Source organism: Coregonus clupeaformis, chromosome 20 (assembly GCF_020615455.1).
Source record: "Coregonus clupeaformis isolate EN_2021a chromosome 20, ASM2061545v1, whole genome shotgun sequence".
Taxonomy (NCBI): Eukaryota; Metazoa; Chordata; class Actinopteri; order Salmoniformes; family Salmonidae; genus Coregonus; species Coregonus clupeaformis.
In genome coordinates, this window is record NC_059211.1 from 29,075,026 (window position 1) to 29,093,794 (window position 18,769).

The following is an 18,769-nucleotide window of genomic DNA, read 5'->3' on the forward strand; positions in this document are numbered from 1 at the left end:
TGTAATTTTTATCATAGATACACTTCAACTGCGAGAGACGGAATCTAAAACAAAATTCCAGAAAATCACATTGTATGATTTTTAAGTAATTAATTTGCATTTTATTGCAGACATAAGTATTTGATACATCAGAAAAGCAGAACTTAATATTTGGTACAGAAACCTTTGTTTGCAAATACAGAGATCATACGTTTCCTGTAGGTCTTGACCAGGTTTGCACACACTGCAGCAGGGATTTTGGCCCACTCCTCCATACAGACCTTCTCCAGATCCTTCAGGTTTCGGGGCTGTTGCTGGGCAATACGGACTTTCAGCTCCCTCCAAAGATTTTCTATTGGGTTCAGGTCTGGAGACTGGCTAGGCCACTCCAGGACCTTGAGATGCTTCTTACAGAGCCACTCCTTAGTTGCCCTGGCTGTGTGTTTCGGGTCGTTGTCATGCTGGAAGACCCAGCCACGACCCATCTTCAATGCTCTTACCAAGATCTTGCGATACATGGCCCCATCCATCCTCCCCTCAATACGGTGCAGTCGTATTCATCCCCAAAGAATGATGTTTCCACGGTTGGGATGGTGTTCTTGGGGTTGTACTCATCCTTCTTCTTCCTCCAAACACGGCGAGTGGAGTTTAGACCAAAAAGCTCTATTTTTGTCTCATCAGACCACATGACCTTCTCCCATTCCTCCTCTGGATCATCCAGATGGTCATTGGCAAACTTCAGACGGGCCTGGACATGCGCTGGCTTGAGCAGGGGGACCTTGCGTGCGCTGCAGGATTTTAATCCATGACGGCGTAGTGTGTTACTAATGGTTTTCTTTGAGACTGTGGTCCCAGCTCTCTTCAGGTCATTGACCAGGTCCTGCCGTGTAGTTCTGGGCTGATCCCTCACCTTCCTCATGATCATTGATGCCCCACGAGGTGAGATCTTGCATGGAGCCCCAGACCGAGGGTGATTGACCGTCATCTTGAACTTCTTCCATTTTCTAATAATTGCGCCAACAGTTGTTGCCTTCTTACCAAGCTGCTTGCCTATTGTCCTGTAGCCCATCCCAGCCTTGTGCAGGTCTACAATTTTATCCCTGATGTCCTTACACAGCTCTCTGGTCTTGGCCATTGTGGAGAGGTTGGAGTCTGTTTGATTGAGTGTGTGGACAGGTGTCTTTTATACAGGTAATGAGTTCAAACAGGTGCAGTTAATACAGGTAATGAGTGGCGAACAGGAGGGCTTCTTAAAGAAAAACTAACAGGTCTGTGAGAGCCGGAATTCTTACTGGTTGGTAGGTGATCAAATACTTATGTCATGCAATAAAATGCAAATTAATTACTTAAAAATCATACAATGTGATTTTCTGGATTTTTGTTTTAGATTCCGTCTCTCACAGTTGAAGTGTACCTATGATAAAAAGTACAGACCTCTACATGCTTTGTAAGTAGGAAAACCTGCAAAATCGGCAGTGTATCAAATACCCACTGTATGTCGGAGGTTTACATACAGGTTATATACATTTAAACTCAGTTTTTCACAATTCCTGACATTTAATCCTAGTAAAAATGTCTTAGGTCAGATAGGATCACCACTTTATTTTAAGAATGTGAAATGTCAGAATAATAGTAGAGAGAATGATTTATTTCAGCTTTTATTTATTTCATCCCACATTCCCAGTGGGTCAGAAGTTTACATACACTCAATTAGTATTTGGTAGCATTGCCTTTAAATTGTTTAACTTGGGTCAAACGTTTCGGGTAGCCTTCCACAAGCTTCCCACAATAAGTTGGGTGAATTTTGGCCCATTCCTCCTGACAGAGCTGGTGTAACTGAGTCAGGTTTGTAGGCCTCCTTGCTCGCACACGCTTTTTCAGTTCTGCCCACATATTTTCTATACGATTGAGGTCAGGGCTTTGTGATGGCCACTCCAATACCTTGACTTTGTTGTCCTTAAGCCATTTTGCCACAACTTTGGAAGTATGCTTGGGGTCATTGTCCATTTGGAAGACCCATTTGCGACCAAGCTTTAACTTCCAGACTAATGTCTTGAGATGTTGCTTCAATATATCCACATAATGTTCCTTCCTCATGATGCCATCTATTTTGTGAAGTGCACCAGTCCCTCCTGCAGCAATGCACCCCCACAGCACGATGCTGCCACCCCTGTGCTTCACGGTTGGGATGGTGTTCTTCGGCTTACATGCAACCCCCTTTTTCCTCCAAACATAACGATGGTCACTATGGCCAAACAGTTCTATTTTTGTTTCATCAGACCAGAGGACATTTCTACAAAAAGTATGATCTTTGTCCCCATGTGCAGTTGCAAACCGTAGTCTGGCTTTTTAATGGCGGTTTTGGAGCAGTGGCTTCTTCCTTGCTGAGCGGCCTTTCAGGTTATGTCGATATAGGACTCAAGTTTTACTGTGGATATAGATACTTTTGTACCTGTTTCCTCCAGTATCTTCACAAGGTCCTTTGCTGTTGTTCTGGGATTGATTTGCACTTTTCGCACCAAAGTACGTTCATCTCTAGGAGACAGAACGCGTCTCCTTCCTGAGCGGTATGACGGCTGCGTGATCCCATGGTGTTTATACTTGCGTACTATTGTTTGTACAGATGAACGTGGTACCTTCAGGCATTTGGAAATTGCTCCTAAGGATGAACCAGACTTGAGGAGGTCTACAATTTTTTTTCTGAGGTCTTGGCTGATTTCTTTGGATTTTCCCATGATGTCAAGCAAAGAGGCACTGAGTTTGAAGGTAGGCCTTGAAATACATCCACAGGTACACCTCCAATTGACTCAAATTATGTCAATTAGCCTATCAGAAGCTTCTAAAGCCATGACATCATTTTCTGGAAGTATCCAAGCTGTTTAAAGGCACAGTGAACTTAGTGTATGTAAACTTCTGACCCACTGGAATTGTGATACACTGAATTATAAGAGAAATAATCTGTCTGTAAACAATTGTTGGAAAAATTACTTGTCATGCGCAAAGTAGATGTCCTAACCGACTTGCCAAAACTATAGTTTGTTAACAAGAAATTTGTGGAGTGGTTGAAAAACAGGTTTTATTGACTCCAACCTATGTGTATGTAAACTTTCCAACTTCAACTGTATATATATTGTGATGTCACGAGAGGCTGTGTCCTGGAGGGACGTTACATCCCCCTGAGGTGGCTGCAAACCCAGACAGCTATGGCTCCATCTGCTGGTATGGTCGGGAACTCCACCCCTCTATGGCCAATCTTCCCACGCAGCTGAAACAAATGAGGAGCTGATGAGCTGAAGGTTTGGGAAGGGAAGAGACACACTGAGGGAGTGTGTGGGGGGTGAAGAGACACAGTCTCCAACCTGGGCTCTCTGGAGGACAAGAGTGCTGCACGTCCACTTCCATGAGGAATCTAAGGATTTGGAGATACTTACCTTTGGGAAATACTCACCTTTGGATATATGCACCTGTGGAAATACGTGTGGGACATTTGGAAGGACGTTTTGCTGGGTTGGCCACTAGCTGCAACGTGGAATACAGTAAGACTGGGGAAAAGTTATTTGAGCGAGGGAGAGTTATGATTTTGGATGTGGAAGAGACATCCCTGAACTGTTAACCCTTAAAGAGCCACCAGAGAACAGAATTGTGTTATACTTTCGTTAGTTTCCCAAGACCTTTAATAAAATCCTTGTTTTGATTGAACCTGGTCTCCTTGCACTACTTGAGCAATCCCGCTGAAAGCTGTGTAGCCTCTCGTGACGTCACAATATATATTTCTATATACAGTACCAGTCAAAAGTTTGGACACACCTACTCATTCCAGGGTTTTTCTTTATTTGTACTATTTCCTACATTGTAGAATGATAGTGAAGACATCAAAACTATGAAGTAACAGAAATGGAATCATGTAGTAACCAGAAAAGTGTTAAACAAATCAAAATATATTTTATATTTGAGATTCTTCAAATAGCCACTATTTGCCTTGATGACAGCTTTGCACACTCTTGGCATTCTCTCAACCAGCTTCATGAGGTAGTCACCTGGAATGCATTTAAATTAACAGGTGTGCCTTCTTAAAAGTTAATTTGTGGAATTTATTTCCTTCTTAATGCATTTGCGCCAATCAGTTGTGTTGTGTCAAGGTAGGTGTGGTATACAGAAGATAGCCCTATTTGGTAAAATACCAAGTCCATATTATGTCATGAACAGCTCAAATAAGCAAAGAGAAACGACAGTTCATCATTACTTTAAGACATGAAGGTCAGTCAATACGGAAAATTTCAAGAACTTTGAAGGTTTCTTCAAGTGCAGTCGCAACAACCATCAAGCGCTATGATGAAACTGGCTCTCACGAGGACCATCACAGGAATGGAAGACCCAGAGTTACCTCTGCTGCAGAGGATAAGTTCAGAGTTACCAGCCTTAGAAATTGCAGCCAAAATAAATACTTCACAGAGCTCAAGTCACAGACACATCTCAACATCAACTCTTCAGATGGAACTGTGTGAGTCAGTCCTTCATGGTCGAATTGCTGCAAAGCAAAAATACATGTAATCCGTATGCACTCGAATAGCGAATGGAGGCCGCGTGCTTTCCCACCGTTTTTCAGTGATGCCGGCTACTTCAGTTTTATAACAGAGCTGTGGTTAATAAATCAGACTCAGAGCAGCTGAGAAATAAATATAAGAACACTTATTTCACTCCTCTCCTCAACCACTGTTTGAGGAGCATGCTCTCGCTGCGCGACAGGTGATATTCCGCCCAAACTGTATGCCATGGGCTCGCCAACCGTGTTCCTGCAGCTACCCAGTGCTTAATTTGAGAAACCAAGTGTAATCTGTAATCTGACATCTGAACCAACAGCATTGCCTAGGGCCATATGTTCTCTCTCAGACTCGTGGATATACATTTTGGAGCGTAGCATATGGAAACCAGTCCATCCAGTATGCATAATAATACAGTCCACACTCAAAGGCCATTACTCAAATGTGTTTAATTTTATAGGCTAGACCAATTACATAAGCGTATGCATAAGTTCTAATATGCGTGTTTTGAATTAATCATCACCTTAGAAAGCTCTGTCCATTTCTTTGTGTTAGGCTTTGAAACAACATCCACAATGACCATGTTTTCCACTCAGTTTCAACCTGCTGTTGAACTTTCTTTATTCAAATTGATCATCACAGTGAGGTGAGTTTTAAAAGCATGATACTGTTTTGATGATAAGTGTTTGATGTGATTTTCGATACATTTGCATTGATGTCAGTGGTTATCAAGTTGGGTACCACCAAAGCATGTCCAGAGTGCAAAAGAGGAGATTACCGTGAATCAACGGTCAAGTGGAATTTTACTGCGGTCATATTACCATGTAGTTTACATTTACATTTTTTTACATGACTCATGACTGGTGGTAATACGGTCACCGCAACAGCCCTAGTCATACCTTCCTGTGTCCCATATACAACAGGAGTTCCCTGATCCTGGTGCAGAATACACAGTGTTTCTCCCTCCCCATATTGACTGATACCATTCAATTCAATAATAAAAAAGACAATACAAGTAAAAGTTGTGTCTAGTGAAATGTTAATGCCGAGTGCCAGGTCTCTCTCTATTCAGAGACATCAGTATCAAGCCCGTTTGTCAATCGGACTTCATAACATCATCTTGCAAGTCTCCATGTGCTGGCTCCATACATGTTTCTGTGAACACATACACACATAGTCACTGTTCTATTACCAATGGCAGTTAGGATAGGTAATATCTGACACACAAACAGGTACTATGGTGAAGTTTGAACAGCTCAGATAAAACCTACTCAATGATGGTCTCACCATCAAACGACTGATGCTGCCGTCTGGCGAAAGCATCTCCAGACCATCTGTAGAAATAGGCAGAGTTGAGGCAGAGTTCATCAGTGACACATGGAATGAAAAGGGTGTTGCTATTACTGGACATTAGTGCTGTACTGTAATATTAGTAATCATCTCATTGTGGATGTGTTGAGTGCCAGTTCTCTCTGCATCTCATGCATTTGTGAACACATGCACACACACATTCACTGTTCTATTACCAATGGCAGTTAGGGATAACTGACACACAAACATATACTATGTTGAAGTTTGAACAGGTCAGACTAAACCTACCTAATTCTATTCTCCCCATCGACGACCATTCACCTTTCTATTTCACTTCAGATATCACAAAATGTGAAGTGGAATAGAATGGTGAACACAGCGATCAGGCTAGTTCCACCAGGCTAGGTTATGCCCTGGACATTATATGCATCTAAGAAGTAGAAAATAAACAACAAATAATGTCAGTTTACATAAATTATGTTTCACAATTGGGTTATCAAATGCATCAAAGTAATGAAGTGGGTTACCTTCTGAATTTGTACAAATGATGAGCCTGTGAAAGCTGTTGCCGCTGACAGGTGGAGGTTGCTGGCCTGACACTTGTCAACATGTGACTGACTGTTGGATTCATAGGAATGCTCACAGCGAGGGCATGTCTGCATTATGCTGATGAGGGCCCCCTTGCTGGTCTTCTCTATGCTTCATGTTCAGCTGCAAACTGGACATCTGCAGCAGGCAATCTTATGAGGTGGTGTTGACTGGGAGGGCCTGTGACAGGGTGATATATTAGACAGCCAAGTGGTAAATAGCATTTTGTTCCAAAGAAAGGACAAAGCTTTTTGCAAATGCACTTTACAACCAAAATGACTCTACTAGTTGTATCTACTTGGCTGGGGAATTAGCCTACTAGTTTTTCAAGCCGGGTATATTTTTAATACAACTTTTCATATAACGCACATTACCTGTCGTTGTTGATGAAGCCGTCTGTGTCATCAGGGCAGAAACTCGGGTCACTATCTGAGGCTTCATTAGGTCGCTAAACCATTGAAATCACATTGCTGGACATGTTATGATATCCACCTTTGCTTCTTCTGGTAGGTCCCGGCATCCGTTCATGACCAGGGGGTCAGTCTGGCACCCAACTGTGCACTTTGTCTAATAGAAAAACAGGATCAACAATTGTCATCCTCCCTAAATTATAAACATAGCTCGAGAAATAACGTAATCTCGTTTGGAAGCTAATTCTATGCTTTACAGATGTAGACTGACTGGCTCTAGATTGGATTAGATTCAGACCGGTGACGCCGTTACACTATGCAACCAACTGTGACATGTTTTTCTATGACCCTGGGTTGTTTTGAGTTTGTTGCTGCTAGTTAGTACACTGTTGTAGTCAGACATAAGTTAGCTAGTACCATCATAGCTGCATCCAATATGTATTTGTGCCCTAGACATGGGTTGCACCTCAGAGGCTAATGTGAAGGTGTCGCCTAAATTACACTAACTTAGAGTGGCATGGAAATACAATGACAATGTTAAAGTAGGCAAATAATTAGTAGGAAACAACATTGCCATATTATGATGTTGTCAAATTTACTTTATAGAGATGGCAATGTTGCCATTACTGTTATAAGCAAAGTTAGTCAAAAATAGCTAGCAATGCTAATGTTAGCTAGCTAAAATACGGTGGTCCCCTCAATCTTAGTTATCTGGCTAAAGTTATACTGCATCTAAAGTCAATTCTAGCAACATCACAATAATGACAAAAGATTTTCCTACTAATTATTTGCATTATTTTGAAATGTTATCAAAAGAAGTGCCAAAGCTGAGTTGTATTGAGGTAGCTAGCTAGTTAGGTAGCTAGCTAACATCAGCTATGCTAGCGATGATAGTGATAATGATTATCAAAATATACATAACCAGATACATAATCAGCAGTCTGTGGTGTAGCTACCAGTATACTCACCACCACTGGGGACCAACAAACTCCAACCACCTATTCCGCAAGATATTCGGCAGGGCATGCAAACCATAGTTGGTCAATCCGTATAGCTAGGGATTTTCAGTCTCAAATGGCTGTGACCTTTGAACGCGCTGGGGGCGATGAAACAACGGCGCCCCATTCAGTGAAGGGTACCAAAGTGGGCAGATTTGCATATGGAGCATGGCAAAAGGGGGCATGATTTGTTGACATAATTGTAATCCAAACCCAACCTTCATTTACTCGTTGTGACGCACTAAGGTTCCAAACTCCGTTTTAGACGAGACTGACTTTATGACCAAAATTATCCTATTTATGAAAAAGAAAATGAATGCACTCACTAACTGTAAGTCGCTCTGGATAAGAGCGTCTGCTAAAATGACTAAAATGTAAACGTAGTCAATTTTGACAATATAATAAATGTTTCTGATTCATATCGTTGCCACGTAGGCTGTTTTAAAAGGGATTAGTTGGTTTTTAGAGACAGTCGCTCTTTAACCTCTACAACCACTGTGATTATTATTTGACCCTGCTGGTCATCTATGAACGTTTGAACATCTTGAAGAAAAATCTGGCCTTAATGGCCATGTACTGTTATAATCTCCACCCGGCACACCCAGAAGGGGACTGGCCGCCCCTCAGAGCTTGGTTTCTTCCTAGGTTTCTGCCTTTCTAGCCACCGTGCTTCTACGTCTGCATTGCTTGCTGTTTAGGGTTTTAGGCTGGGTTTCTGTGTAGCACTTTGTGACATCCGCTGATGTAAAAAGGGCTTTATAAATACATTTGATTGATTGATAATGCAGTGCTTTTTTTTTTTCTCTTGGGAGGACAGTTTACTAGGCATGAAAAGGAAATTCATATTTATTGGGTGCTTTTTTGAGTATATTAGACATGAGAAAGAAACAGTGGCATACATCTAGACTAGAGTAAAGCTGTCAGGTATTCAATTGGTTGTTGTGGGTTTGTATGCCTGCAGCATGTTCCTCCAATGAATAGCTGATGGAGGAGAATTGACAGTGTTTGTGTTCAGGCAGAGTACTCATCAAACAACTAGATGAACTACTGAGGCAGAGCTGCCTATACAATATGCAGTGCTCATACTCTAAACTAAATCAATTTAATGACCCTGTGTTTATTGTGACATGATTGTTGTTGTCACCCATCAGTGCTTTATTAGAGTGACAAGCCATTGCTAATTAAGACAAATCTCTACCAGCTAAAAATGAAAATGTCTCTGTGTCACTGCAAAATCATTAATCTTTCATTACAAGACCATTTCATTCACACAGCAAATGTATTACAATATATTGAAGTGCTGATTGCACTCACTTCTGAACATTCCTTCAAATTCCTTGTAAGAAGCACTCTAATTTGACATGTCCATTCCGGTTTATGTAGTCCATAGTACTAAGCAGCACATTATGTCTGAGACAGGGAACGTATCATAAACTCTTCACCCCCATTACTCACAGGGCTGAGTTTGGTGTTTACATGCCAACATTAAGCCAGCGTGAACAAGACCCCTGAGGTTAACCCTCCTGTGGATCCCAGCACAGCACCTCCAATCCAACATCCGCTTCAACACAGATCAGGGCTATGAATAGACCTGTAGGCCTGACTGGGCCTCTAACTAAGCCCCCTGTACTGTGCTCAACCATGCCAGTCAGTATCACAGCAGAAAGATGTGTGTCTGATTTAACCCTGTGCAAGGAATTTGAACACTCATTTTCGAGGATTAGCATGTACACACCTATGTACGCACACACACATACACACACTAGGTCTGGGTAATATGGCCAAAATAGCGTATCACTGTATTTTCTTTTTTGGGGGGACTGTATTTTATGTTTTTGAATAATAAAAGTTCTAAATTTGCTTTATGAGTAGGGCGTGACCCTAGGGTCGCAACACATACATTCTAAGTGATTTCAATGGGTCTTTCTCCATTCCGATTGTTTTATACTGTTCAATTCAACCAAAAATAATTTTCAGCATTTTCATCCATTTCTGAATAATTTCTGAATTTCCTGCACTCATTTGAGATCATTTCCACACTGCCACGTAGGGCTGCACGATATGGGCAAGCAATCTAGGCCTTATTTTAACCAAATGTTGCAATTGGACTTGCTATTTAGACCAAAACACTTAGGTGAACTGTTGGAATCATGGAAATAGAATGATTATTCTAATTCTATAATAGTGGACACTTTGAATACAGTGTTTGACATGACAATTAATGAAATTGCCAGGAGGAGTTGTGACATTGTAGGAACCAAAGTGTTAAAAAGTGTTTCCTAGCTGACCCTATAATCTTTGTATAATGGAGAAGCAGGGAGTCAGGAAGCAGGTGCAGTTGGTGAGTTTAATATAAACGAACATGGAGTGATACAAGAGAAGCGTCTGACATGAAAACAGAACCAATGCTGCCTGATGAGTGACAACAACGGAGTGCTAGATAAAGGGGGAGTAATCAGGGAGGTGATGAAGTCCAGGTGTGCCTAATGATGAGGCACAGGTGTGCGTAATGAAAGTTGCCAGGTGTGCGTAATGAAAGTTGCCAGGTGTGCGTAATGATGGGTTGCCAGGACTGGTGGTTAGTAGACCGGTGACGTCTAGCGCCGGAGGGAGGGAGTGGGAGTAGACATGACACTTTGGCTACATTTAATGTTTTTTTCTTAGCTACTTCATGTAGCTAATATATTCATGCTTTACGTATTTCTCTTTGATTTAGAAGATACTGTTGCACAAACTACATACTGATTTAGGTCTACACCATCACTGGTATTATCAGGCTGTATAACTAGTTACGTTGGCTCTGACTCAGTACATTTATTAGCTAGAAAGCAAGCCAACTAACTAGCAATTAGCATTAGCGGCTAACATGATTTAGGCCCAACTAGCTAAGAAAAGACAAACTAGCCATTTGCAGATGTAAGAAACACAAACTAATAGTGTAATTATTGAACGCTAGTGGATTTATATTATGAAGCAAAGTGAAAACAGCATTGTTGTCATCAACATTGTTGCATGTGCTGCATTGACCATGCAGACTGAACGCAAGTGTCTCGTGGTGGAGGAACAACAAATGCACTCCTTGAGTGACGGGGGGCGGGACTAGGTCTGTGTGGAAAGAGGCATGGAGAGAGAGAGAGCGGATGATTCAAGTAGCGGAGTAAACTATAAAAATAGACGTTACACACGGCATATTACATTTAACAAATCATACATTCAAATACCGTTATAGAAGGTAACATAAAAACCCAAACCAGTCCATGCATCATAACCGGTATATCGTAAAATATGGTATACTGCCCAACCTTAACACACACTACAGCAGGGTTCCCCAACTGGCAGCCCGCAGGTGGTTTTATTTGGCCTCCAAGTTTTCTAAGCAAAAAATAAATAATATGAACAAAAAATAAATAAATTGGGGGGATGACATAATAGACTAAAAACACCTGGAAATCAGCTCCAATTAATTTTTTTATTTAAGATATCTGTTCCCAAGTATTCACACGCATAATAGAGAGAAACGTGATTGTATACAAATGTAAGCAAGGTTTGAAATGATTATGTTTTAGTCAAACATTATATCTGTTTGGGCTTCTTGCGGCCAATTTGCCGTCTACAAATGATTTGTAATTATGTTCCGGCCCCCCGACCATCCGTTCAAGAAAAAAATCGGCCCGCGGCTGAATGTAGTTGATGATCCCTGCACTACAGTATGTGTTCTCATACACACTTAACACACACACACGCACTATGACGTACCCACTTAAATACACACTAAATTCCTCAGTTGCTCAACACACACACATTGGGTAATATCAGCATCAGTCATGTTTGGATATGGGCCTGAGAGGACAGGCTAATGCAAGGCTCAATAATGTAGCAGCATTGTGTCCCAAACATGCAAACCCCCACCCACCTGACCCTCTAGATGGGCTAAAGCAAACACTCAAAGCATTACAAAATATTTCAAATATTATCTGAACCCAGGTTTGAGTTCAAGGCACCTGGCTAAGCTAAGTCAACATTGTATCAAAAGTCTTCTGACAAGAACAGAACATAGAGTGAATGGGAATGGGCTGAGCTGCCGCCTCCCTCGAGTACTTCATCATCAAGTACTTCATCATTGTAAGATTTCAAATACTATCTGAACCAAGGTCTGAGTTCAAGGCACCTGGCTAAGCTAACATTGTATCAAAGGTCTTCTGCAATGCTCCAGGAAACACACCTGCTCCACAAGGACGCACATAGAATGCAGAACCATTTGGACAAACTGGCTGCATTTTCATCAGCCCCAAACAAAACTAAAGGTGTAATTATAATGATACATAATAACCTCAAAATCACCGTCTTTGGTAAAGGCGAAGACCAAGAAGACAGAATCACTTTTTTGAATATATGCATAATGGCAAGAAAATGGTGTACACTCCAAATTCATACAGTGAGGGAAAAAAGTATTTGATCCCCTGCTGATTTTGTACGTTTGCCCACTGACAAAGACAGGATCAGTCTATCATTTTAATGGTAGGTTTATTTGAACAGTGAGATACAGAATAACAACAAAAAAATCCAGAAAAACGCATGTCAAAAATGTTATAAATTGATTTGCATTTTAATGAGGGAAATAAGTATTTGACCCCTCTGCAAAACATGACTTAGTACTTGGTGGCAAAACCCTTGTTGGCAATCACAGGTCAGACGTTTCTTGTAGTTGGCCACCAGGTTTGCACACATCTCAGGAAGGATTTTGTCCCACTCCTCTATGCAGATCTTCTCCAAGTCATTAAGGTTTCGAGGCTGACGTTTGGCAACTCTAACTTTCAGCTCCCTCCACAGATTTTCTATGGGATTAAGGTCTGGAGACTGGCTAGGCCACTCCAGGACCTTAATGTGCTTCTTCTTGAGCCACTCCTTTGTTGCCTTGGCCGTGTGTTTTGGGTCATTGTCATGCTGGAATACCCATCCACGACCCATTTTCAATGCCCTGGCTGAGGGAAGGAGGTTCTCACCCAAGATGTGACGGTCCATCGTCCCTTTTGATGTGGTGAAGTTGTCCTGTCGCCTTAGCAGAAAAACACCCCCAAAGCATGTTTCAACCTCCATGTTTGACGGTAGGGATGGTGTTCTTGGGGTCATAGGCAGCATTCCTCCTCCTCCAAACACGGCGAGTTGAGTTGATGCCAAAGAGCTCGATTTTGGTCTCATCTGACCACAACACTTTAACCCAGTTCTCCTCTGAATCATTCAGATGTTCATTGTCAAACTTCAGACGGGCCTGTATATGTGCTTTCTTGAGCAGGGGGACCTTGCGGGCGCTGCAGGATTTCAGTCCTTCACGGCGTAGTGTGTTACCAATTGTTTTCTTGATGACTATGGTCCCAGCTGCCTTAAGATCATTGACAAGATCCTCCCGCGTAGTTCTGGGCTGATTCCTCACCGTTCTCATGATCATTGCAACTCCACGAGGTGAGATCTTGCATGGAGCCCCAGGCCGAGGGAGATTGACAGGTCTTTTGTGTTTCTTCCATTTGCGAATAATCACACCAACTGTTGTCACCTTCTCACCAAGCTGCTTGGCGATGGTCTTGTAGCCCATTCCAGCCTTGTGTAGGTCTACAATCTTGTCCCTGACATCCTTGGAGAGCTCTTTGGTCTTGGCCATGGTGGAGAGTTTGGAATCTGATTGATTGATTGCTTCTGTGGACAGGTGTCTTTTATACAGGTAACAAGCTGAGATTAGGAGCACTCCCTTTAAGAGTGTGCTCCTAATCTCAGCTCGTTACCTGTATAAAGGACACCTGGGAGCCAGAAATCTTTCTGATTGAGAGGGGGTCAAATACTTACTTCCCTCATTAAAATGCAAATCAATTTATAACATTTTTGACATGCGTTTTTCTGGATTTTGTTGTTGTTATTCTGTCTCTCACTGTTCAAATAAACCTACCATTAAAATTATAGACTGATCATTTCTTTGTCAGTGGGCAAACGTACAAAATCAGCAGGGGATCAAATACTTTTTTCCCTCACTGTATGATCCTACGTTTTTTGATTCTCTGAACAGCATATTGTTAGAATTAACTGAATTCCATCTGTTTATTGGGACAAACATGAATGCCATTTTGGACATCTCTAATAAGACCAACTACAATCCACACGCAACCAAGGCTCTCCAGCATATACTCTCTGGTTACAACCTCATTGATGCCTGGCGTGCATATAATCCTAAAGCAAAAGAGTACACTTTCTACTCAAACAGGCATAAAACATTCTCACGAATCGATTTCATACTATTATTTTCACTTCTATTTTCTTTCATCAACAAAATAGAAATTTTACATAAGAGCTTGTCTGACGACCACGCTTACTACTACCAACTTCAAATCTTAGAATCTACTAAAAGAGCCACAAGATGGCGTTTCAACGTTTCATTACTACAAAATCATACATTCTGTGATCAATTTGAAATTGAACTAAATGAATTCATAATGATCAATACAAATCCAGTCGATGACCCCTGGATTCTGTGGGATGCCACCAAAGGTTTTATTTAAAAAATAATGCAACTACATTTGCATCTGGGTTGAATGAATCATAATTAAAGAAAATGTTGTTTACTGCATTAGACTCTTTTCAGACCAGGTAGCTATTACTCTTTCCAAAGTTAAGACAGAACTTAATTTATTGATAAGACAGAGTGCAGAATTTGTCATCCATCGAGTAAGACTCAACCATTACTTCCATGGGAATCGTCCCAGTCGTTTACTGGCCAACAAGCTACGCAGTAATTATCAATTAGCTGATATAGCAATTATTGACTCTGAAACGGGAACTACTATCAGAACCCAAATTAATCAATCAAAGATTCTCCCGCTTCTACAAAGAACTGTACACCTCTGATTGTAAATCCACACCAAGCCAAACTAAGTCATTTCTAAAATAATTAAGAACTTCTCTTCTCTCAACAGAAGAAACCACCTTGCTGGGAGCCCAAATCTCTCTCAATGAACTCAAAAGGCCATTAGGTCAACTATTGCTCAAAATGATTAACACAGACGTTCACAAAGGTTAATTTGAGAGAGATGTGAATACCGCACTAAATTCACTAACGCCCCCTATCTTTGATGAACACAGATATTAAGCTGTTTTCCTAAATGTTGTCTTCCGGTCTCGAGACTTACTTACCAAAGCGGGTTTGTTAACAAACTTTTTATCCTTGGATAACCTCCGTCGACTATTACATATCTTAGATGCTTCATCAGAAACACCAGCTCATTGGGCTGTATTATCTCTCCATGCAGACGATATTTTACTATATCTGGACAATGTATCTCTATCGCTCCCAAACGCATTGAAGATCATAGATAAATTCAGTTTCATCTGAAGTTATAAAATTAATCTAACCAAATCAGCCCTACTGCCTCTCAAGACCCGATGGAGGACTCCATCTCTACTCCCAATCGTTTCCTATTTTAAAGACTTGGGAGTAGATACACTGCCTTCAGAAAGTATTCACACCCCTTGACTTTTTCCACATTTTGTTGTATTACAGCTGAAATTTAAAATGGATTAAATTTAGATTTTGTGTCATCGGCCTACACACAATACCTTAATGTCAAAGTGGAATTATGTTTTTATTCCTTTTTACAAATTAATACAAAAATGAAAAGCTGAATTGTCTTGAGTCAATACATATTTAATCCCTTTTTATGGCAAGCCTAACTAAGTTCAGGAGTAAACATTTGCTGAACAAGACACATAATAAGTTGCATTGACTCACTCTGTGTGCAATAATAGTGTTTAACATGATTTTTGAATGACTACCTCATCTCTGTACCCCACACATACAATTATCTGTGAGGTCCCTCAGTCAAGGAGTGAATTTCAAACACAGATTCAACCACAAAGACCAGGGAGGTTTTCCAATGCCTCGCAAAGAAGGGCACCTATTGGTAGATGGGTAAAAAATAAAATAAAGCAGACATTGAATGTACATTTGAGCATGGTGAAGTTATTAATTGGCTGGATGTATCAATACACCCAGTCACTACAAAGATTCAGGTGTCCTTCCCAACTCAGTTGCCGGAGAAGATGGAAACTGCTCAGGGATTTCACCATGAGGCCAATGGTGACTTTAAAACAGTTACAGAGTTTAATGGCTGTGATAGGAGAAAACTGAGGATGGATCAACAACATTGTAGTTACTCCACAATACTAACTTAAATGACAGAGTGAAAGGAAGGAAGCCTGTATAGAATAAAAATATTCCAAAACATGCATCCTGTTAGTAACAAGGCACTAAAGTAATACTGCCAAAAAAATGTGGCAAAGCAATTGACTTTTTTCCTGAATACAAAGTGTTATGTTTGTGATAAATCCAATACAACTCATAACTGAGGACCACTCCCCATATTTTCAAGCATAGTGGTGGCTGCATCGTGTTATGGGTATGCATGTAATCCTTAAGGACTGCAGAGTTTTTCAGGATAAAAAAGAAACGGAATGGAGGTAAGCACAGGCAAAATCCTAGAGGAAAACCTGGTTCAGTCTGCTTTCTACCAGATACTGGGAGATGAATTCACCTTTCAGCAGGACAATAACCTAAAACACAAGGCCACATCTACACTGGAGTTGCTTACCAAGAAGACAATTAATCTTCCTGAGTGGCCGAGTTACAGTTTTGACTTAAATCTGCTTGAACATTACTGCAACTCGCTGTTGGCTGGGCTCCCTGCCTGTGCCATTAAACCCCTACAACTTATCCAGAACGCTGCGGCCCGTCTGGTGTTCAACCTTCCCAAGTTCTCTCATGTCACCCCGCTCCTCCGCATACTCCACTGGCTTCCAGTTGAAGCTCGCATCTACTACAAAACCATGGTGCTTGCCTATGGAGCTGTGAGGGGAACGGCACCTCCTTACCTTCAGGCTCTGATCAGACCCTACATCCAAACGAGGGCACTACGCTCATCCACCTCTGGCCTGCTAGCCCCCCTACCTCTATGGAAGCACAGTTCCCGCTCAGCCCAGTCAAAGCTATTCGCTGCTTTGGCACCCTGTGACACTCTGGCTCCGGGACTTTGATTATTGAGCCAGGGTTGTTCATTTTCTGTTGGGTGTATTTCTATGTTTGCTTTTCTGTCGGGTTTATTTCTAGGTTTTGTCAATGACTCCCAATCGGAGGTAACGAGTGTCAGCTGTCGGCTCGTTATCTCTGATTGGGAGCCATATTTATACTGTGGGGTTTCACTTTGTGGTTGTGGGTTTTTGTTCCATGTTTCTGTCAGTGTTACAGAGGACTTCACTATCGTCATTTGTTGTTTTTCGTGGTTGCTTTATTAAATAAAGTCATCATGTTCACTCCACGCGCTGCGTATTGGTCCGCTTCTTCAGACGATCGTGACAGAAAAACCCACCACAAAAGGACCAAGCAGCGCGTCCAGGAGCAAAGGGTCTGGACATGGGAGGAGCTGTTGGACGGAAAAGGGTCCTGGACGTGGGAGGAGATCCTGGATGGGATGGATCGCCGTCCATGGAGCGAAACGGTGGAGAGGCGACGGCGAGAGGAGCAACAGCGTCGGCAGGGCTATCGTCGGAAGGACGGGAGGCAACCCAAAAAAATTTTTTGGGGGGGGCACATGGCTTGGGCGCCTGAACTGCCCGTCTGCTCAACGGCGCCTGTACTGCCCGTCTGCCCTATGGCGCCTGAACTGCCCCGTCTGCCAAGCGCTGCATAAGCCGCCCGTCTGTACTGAGCCTGCAAAGCCGCCCGTCTGCCATGAGCCTTCAGAGCCGTCCCGCCAGACCGGAGCCGCTAGAGCCTTCCGCCAGACAGGAGCCGCTAGAGCCTTCCGCCAGACAGAAGCATACACCAGCTATGGAATCAGCAGGGAGCCGACGCAGCCCGTACAAGACTGGAAGCCCAGGTTCGGGACCAGCAAGAGCAGCTCCTGCAGATGGGAACCGCCCTGCTGGAGGTGATGACCACTCTCCGAGGCTGGGGTCCGCCTCCACCGCCAGCCGCCCAGCCAGCACCGTCAGCCAGCCATGAGCAGCCAGATCCGTCAGCCAGCCATGAGCAGCCAGATCCGTCAGCCAGCCCCGAGCAGCCAGATCCGTCAGCCAGCCATGAGCAGCCAGATCCGTCAGCCAGCCATGAGCAGCCAGATCCGTCAGCCAGCCATGAGCAGCCAGATCCGTCAGCCAGCCATGAGCAGCCAGATCCGTCAGCCAGCCATGAGCAGCCAGATCCGTCGGCCAGCCATGAGCAGCCAGATCCGTCGGCCAGCCATGAGCAGCCAGATCCGTCGGCCAGCCATGAGCAGCCAGATCCGTCGGCCAGCCATGAGCAGCCAGATCCGTCGGCCAGCCGTGAGCAGCCAGATCCGTCGGCCAGCCATGAGCAGCCAGATCCGTCGGCCAGCCATGAGCAGCCAGACCCGTCGGCCAGCCATGAGTCGTCCAGCCAGGATCCGCCGGAGCCGTCCAGCCAGGATCCGCCAGAGCCGTCCAGCCAGGATCCGCCGGAGCCGTCCAGCCAGGATCCGCCCGGAGCCGTCCTGCCAGGATCCGCCAGAGCCGCCAGCCAGGATCCGCCAGAGCCGTCCAGCAAGGATCCGCCAGAGCCGTCCAGCCAGGATCCGCCGGAGCCGGTCCAGCCAGGATCCGCCGGAGCCGTCCGGCCAGGATCCGCCAGAGCCGTCCAGCCAGGATCCGCCAGAGCCGTCCAGCCAGGATCCGCCAGAGCCGTCCAGCCAGGATCCGCCAGAGCCGTCCAGCCAGGATCCGCCAGAGCCGTCCAGCCCGGATCCGCCAGCCAGCCAGGATCCGCCAGAGCCAGCCAGCCAGGATCCGCCATTCAGTCCGGAGCTGCCCCTTAGTCCGGTACTGCCCCTTAGCCCGGTGCTGCCCCTTAGTCCGGAGCTGCCCCTTAGTCCGGTACTGCCCCTTAGCC

The 18,769-nt window shown here is 43.5% G+C and overlaps 1 protein-coding gene and 1 long non-coding RNA gene across 2 annotated transcripts in view; one reads left to right on the forward strand and one right to left on the reverse strand.

Annotated features, from left to right (window-relative positions):
- ddah1 (dimethylarginine dimethylaminohydrolase 1) overlaps positions 1 to 18,769 on the forward strand; it is a 117,491-nt gene that overhangs the window by 13,250 nt on the left and 85,472 nt on the right. The window lies entirely within an intron of this gene.
- On the reverse strand, positions 5,735 to 8,111 carry LOC121533830. Its single transcript, XR_005994512.2, has 3 exons — positions 6,359 to 8,111; positions 6,120 to 6,261; positions 5,735 to 5,854 (listed from the first exon to the last, which is right to left on the reverse strand). It is a non-coding gene; the product is annotated as an uncharacterized LOC121533830 (long non-coding RNA).